This window comes from Plecotus auritus (genome assembly GCF_963455305.1).
Source record: "Plecotus auritus genome assembly, chromosome: 2".
NCBI lineage: Eukaryota > Metazoa > Chordata > Mammalia > Chiroptera > Vespertilionidae > Plecotus > Plecotus auritus.
This window is the reverse complement of record NC_137771.1, coordinates 199273538-199279537: the sequence shown is the minus strand read 5'-3', so window position 1 is coordinate 199279537 and position 6000 is coordinate 199273538.

Sequence of the window (6000 nt, the reverse complement as noted above, 5' to 3'; positions counted from 1 at the left end):
AAAAGTTAACAGGGGCCTGAATCAGGTTAACGGGGTTGGAGAGAAATGGGCAAACTTAAGAATATTTTGGTGGCATCGATAGGGAGAGAAGACAGACTCAAGGACAAACTTTGTCTTTTGTTTTGGAAAACTTAGTGAGTTGAGATGCAGAACCTAGTAAGATAAGAGGGGTTTCGTTGAGAAACACAAATTTAGCACTGTTTTGTTAGGTAGGATGACGGCGATTATAGACATCTTTTTCATCCTATAAATGAATGGTGTTTAAATTATATGGATGAGCTGAAGGACAGTCCTGTACAGGTACCTCCACCCTCCCACAAAGAGGACTGAGCACCTGGTGAGCCCAGCACCCACTGCAGAAGGACTTGGGACTCCTGAGGGAAGACTGCAGGACCTGACGGGAAGTTTCGCTGAATTCTGATCCTGCAATATTATGAGCTCTGTCCTGAGCAAATCCATCATGCCCCGTGCCTGTAAGAATGCCTAAAAGCAGAGGGGTCTGTGACTCATGGAGACTCAGAGAAGTTTAATATCGGGTTTGCCTGTGAATATGCGTTTTGCAAATTTGGTCTGAGACTTGCTTTCATTGTGATTTACCATTTGGTTGAGAGATGTGGGGGAGGGAACATTACTCTTTCCAGCTTCTAATTTCGAAAACAGTAGTTCAATCTTAGCTGCACATAAGAAGCACCTGGTGAAATTTTAAAATCCTGATGCCCAGCAGACACCCTGCTGCAATTTATTCTGAGTCTGGGGGGAATGGAACCCAGGCATCACTACTTTAGAAATTCTCCAGGTGTGTGAACTACTATATTGGAGGCCACTAATATCTGTCCCAAAGAATCTAATACTTTTGAACAAATAAATTGGCTTAAATGTATTCAAATCATGAAGTTGAACCCCACCTTCCCTCACCAACACATCTGGGCCTGGCTCCCAGCAGAGCAGCTGGCTAGATGCCCAGGTACACCGTGCAGCTGCACATCATCCTCACCACTGGCCTCTCCACTTTGAGCCATAAACACTCCTTAGAAGATGCATTAGCATCTACTGCTGTGGAACCAATTACTTCAAAACCTAAACGAATGAACATTTATTATCTAAAGTTTGTGAGAGCCAGGAATCTGAGGCTGACTTATCTGGGTGGTTCTGGCTCAGGGTTTCTAATGAGGTTACGATCAAGTTGTAGTTGATGGCTTGATTGGGGCTGGGGGGTCTGCTCCAATCTCGCTCATGTGGCTCTTGGCAGGAGTCTTCAGCTCCTCACAGGCTGTTGGCCAGAAGCCTTGATTTTGTGCCACATAGATAATAGGTTTCGACATAAGGCTGATTGAATATCCTCAAGACATGGTAGCTGGCTTCCAGGAGAGCATGGAGGAAGCTGCATTGTCTTTTATGACCTAATCTCTGAGTCACGCACCCTCGCTTTCCTTTAATTTTATTTGTCAGAAGCCAGTAGCTAAGTCTAGCTCATGCTCAAGGGAAGGGACACTAGACTTCACCTCTTGAAAAGAAGACTCTCACAGAGTTCGTGAACAAAACCACCACAGAAGATAATTGGCCAAGGTTAAGAGAATATAAAAGGTGCTTTCATTGCCTTTATGGAAAAAAAATAGTCTAATTCCACAGAGATGCATAAACTTAACAGGAATCGGATACTTACGGAACCCCAAAAACTCTAAGTTGAGATAACAAATTTGATTATTGTTAACATATTAACCAGCAGGCAAGATTATGGGTTCCCATACCTTAAGTCTTAAAAAGAGGAAAAACATACCAGACCAAAAGAAGTCATCTCATCTTGCTCAAATCCATGTTTTCCAATGAATCAGTTCTTTAAAAGATATTCACTTTATGGGGAATGCTGTGTTATGTGTTAACAGATAAACAGAAATGACATTTAATTTCAAGCTCCATTAGTACCACAGAGGGAATGGTGAGAACAAGGTCAGCCAAGATGGTAAAGGACAAAAGTATTTCATTTCCAATTACTTAAAATAGTGTATTAATGCAGCAGCTAAGATAATGTTGAGCACTTGCCAACTTAAAATGGAAAGGTTTATGGGAGAGAACCAGAAAGCATTGATATCTGAAGATCTCAAAACGCTCTATTTTCTGTTGAAATCATTGCTTTTATAGCAAGCATTTGCATCCTATAGAACAGGTGTCTACAGTCTTCAGGCCAAATCCAGCATGCTTTCTGTTTGTGTAAATCAAGTTTTATTGAAACACAGCTATGCTCATTCCTTTATGTAGTGTCTCTGGCTACTTTCACAGTCAACAGCAGAGTGAATAGTTTCAAAAGAGTCTCTATGGCCCACAAGGACTAAAAGCTATGGTATCTGGACAGAAAAAAAAAGTTTGTCAATCTTTGGTGTAGACTAAAAAATGGGGATATACAAGTATTTTTAACTTTATTACAATAATCCCTAAACTCTTATCACAGATTATTGGGGCCTTCAAGCCAGATCCAAGAGAAAATGGCAATCAAGAGACTGGCAAACAGCATGTCATTATTTATTAAAAGTTGCTACAGCCCTAGCCAGTTTGGCTCATGGATAGACTGTCGACTTGCGGACCAAAGGGTCCCAGGTTCGATACAGGTCAAGGGCACTTACCTTGGTTGCAGCCTTCTATCTGGCCTGGGCCTTGGTCATGGCATGTGCAGGAGGCAATCCATCGATGTGTTTCTCTCACATGGATATTTCTTTCTGTCTTTCCCTCTTTCTTCCACTCTTTCTGAAAATCAATGGAAAAATATCCTCAGGTGAGGATTAAAAAAAAATTGCTACACTTAGGTTGAAATGACTAATAGTTAATCATTTAAGTATTTCCTCCCACTCTACTGTTCTGCCACATAAAGAAAAATATAATAAAGTCAGTCAGTATTCTTTAGGTTGTATGTGATAGCAAAGAACCTCTAACTAGCTTAAGAAAAAAAAGGAGGGTGTTTTTTTGGCAAATAAAATAAAAGGAAATCAGAACCTGGGAATTTAAACAGCATTCTCTTTCTTTATGGTCCTCTCTGTCTCCCTCCCTTTCCCTCTCTACCGAGACTGCAATGCAGTCCTTCTTTTTGTGCCGCTTCATTCCTTCCTGCAGCAACTGGGTTTTCTCCATATCATGGGGAGCATGACCCCTGGCAGCTCCAGATGTACATTTCCTGTCCTCCTCAGAGCAGCCAAAAAACATATTTCTTGTCCAGTCTCAGCATAGAAATCCCAGAAGACAGAGTACAATGATTGGTTTGGAGTTCATCCCTGTGTTTACAAGGTTAGGCCTTTCTACACACGAAGAACTAAAGAGGAAATGGTGCTAGGACAAGAGGACAATCAGTGGATAAGCATGTAGCCTAACCATGTTCATCCACCATAACAACTGGACCTCCCACATGTCACACTACCCAAGGAAATTGGAAGAGAATATTGCATCCATTCCTCTGTTTAGGCAGGCCTCTTGTAAATGGGAATGGATTATTTAATACTAGAGGCCCGGTGCATGAATTCATGCATGGATGGGGTCCCAAGGGGGGGTTGGGGTGGGGGAGCGGGATGCCATCGGCCGTCCCAGCAGGCAGTGGGATGCCCTTGCTGGCCCAGGATCCTGATCTGTCCTGCTGACATTCGCACTGGTTATTGGGAGCCACCTGGCGGCCACTTTTATATTGTTTCTTCCTTGTGGAGCGTCTAGGGAGGGGAAGCAGCTGCAGTGCCTGAGGCTGACTTCCAGGAGGCCAGCAGCACTGTCAGGATCATGCCGGCAGCACTAGTCCATCAGTGCCTGGCCTGTTCTCTGGAGATTGGACCTGCAGGCCTACTGAGGGAGTGAGTGGCTGCCGCTGGGCTGTTGGGCCTCCAGGAAGGGTTGGTCAGCTGAGCTGTGCTCCAGCTGTGGGAGCGCACTGACCACCAGGGGGCAGCTCCTGCATTGAGCGTCTGCCCCCTGGTGGTCAGTGTGCATCATAGTGACCAGTCATTCTGGTCTTTCAGGTCACTTAGGCTTTTATATATAGAGATATCCTGCTTCATGTTCTAGATTTCACAGCTCCTTTCACCTGTTTCTCAAGAACTTATCCTGATGTTACAATTGACACTTCAAAGAAGATAGACATACACTGTTACATCTTCCTCTGACCATATCTTTCTTGGGTCAAATAATTCCAATTTCTTAGTTCCTCCTCAAAACCCTATGACTGAGACTTCACTTTTTCTTTTCTTTTCTTTTTTTTTTTTTAACACTCCCATTGCATTTGTGTGTTTTGTTGTAAAATTTAAAGCACACCTTCTTAATGTATGAAACTCGGAATGTAGCACTGGATGATGACCCATATAATTCTGGCTATATTTAGAATTAACATTGGAATCAGATTCACTTGGGAAGAAATTGTAGCTCTGCCACTTATTCAAAATTGTATGATCTATAAATAATCAGCATTCTCATTTTACAAATGAGGATTGTAAGATATTCCTTTAGTACATATTTATTCAAAGTATTAGTGCTTGGCATGCAATGGCTTTGCCATTGGAGAGAGAAGAGAGATGCCTGCTATTTTCCATGTGCTCCAGCCTGACAAAATGTAAATAATTGTGCAGAGTCTGAGATTTTACCCAATTAACAAACTAACAAGTTAGCCTGCCACAGTTTCATAGGTGCTGATAGAAGACTCTCAACTGCTGGCTCTGAGACAAATATTTCTCATGGCACAGCAGGAAATGCAAGTTTCATGTTCATATCAGTTTCCCTTGGACCCCAAGTGTCGTGGGAACAATGTGAGGCACTCAAGGTGGATGTTGCACACACATGGAGCTTGTGTTCAAACTAGGATCACTAATCTTAGGAAACCCTGTAATAAAAGGACTGCTAGCAAACCTGTCCCCACTTGCCCCCAAGGGAGATATTATCTTTATTATCCTAGTCAGGGAACAAATATGATTTCTAACTCAGAAGGAGGTAGTAGCTAGGTAAGCATCCATGGAAAGATAGCCCAGCAGAAGAGCTGTCACAGATATATAGAAACTCCATGGAGAATTCCCCTCCAACAAAAAATCCCAGGGAAGAAATTAAGTCATGTATCCATCTTGGACCAAGTACAGTACTTTGTCCAAGGAGATGGTATTATTGGCTCTGCTCAAATTGACTTCCCACCCAGAGACAGAGGTCAAGGTCACTTACTAAGATATTAAGAGAGAAATGTGCTTGGCAAAGATGACTTAATTTATTATGATTTAGTTTGGATGGTAAATTGTAAGGCTGAAGAGGTAAGATAGGGCCACATCATGAAGAATTATGTAGGTTATGTTAAGGAGTTTGGAATTTTTTCTATATGCAATAGCAATTTTATTATATCGTTCAATAATGGGGTAGTGTTAGTGCTAACTTTAGAAAGATCACACTAGGACAGATTGTAGAGGTTGGTAGGAGAAAGTAAATGAGGAGAGAAGTTAGGGACTATTACAAGTCTAGGTCAGTGGTCGGCAAACTCATTAGTCAACAGAGGTAACTGTCAAAAGTACAACGATTGAAATTAGAGAGACAAATTTTTTAAACTTAAACTTCTTCTAATGCCACTTCTTCAAAATAGACTCGCCCAGGCCGTGGTATTTTGTGGAAGAGCCACACTCAAAGGGCCAAAGAGCCGCATGTGGCTCGCGAGCCGTAGTTTGCCAAACACTGGTCTAGGTAAAAGATAACAGAGGCCTGAATCGGGTTAGCAGGGTTGGAGAGAAATGGGCAAACTTAAATACATTTTGGTGGCATCTATAGGGAGAGAAGGCAGACTCAAGGACAAACTTTGTCTTTTGTTTTGGAAAACTTAGTGAATTGAGATGCAGAACCTAGAAAGATAAGTGGGGTTTAGTTGGGAAAAATAAATTCAGCTTTGAAAATTATGAACCTGAAGTAGGGCAGATCATAGAAAACTAGGCTGAGGATGTGGTTTAGGAGATGTTTCTAATATATGGGTGGGAAGTGGGCTAAACAGAGAGAATACCTCTAGGGAAA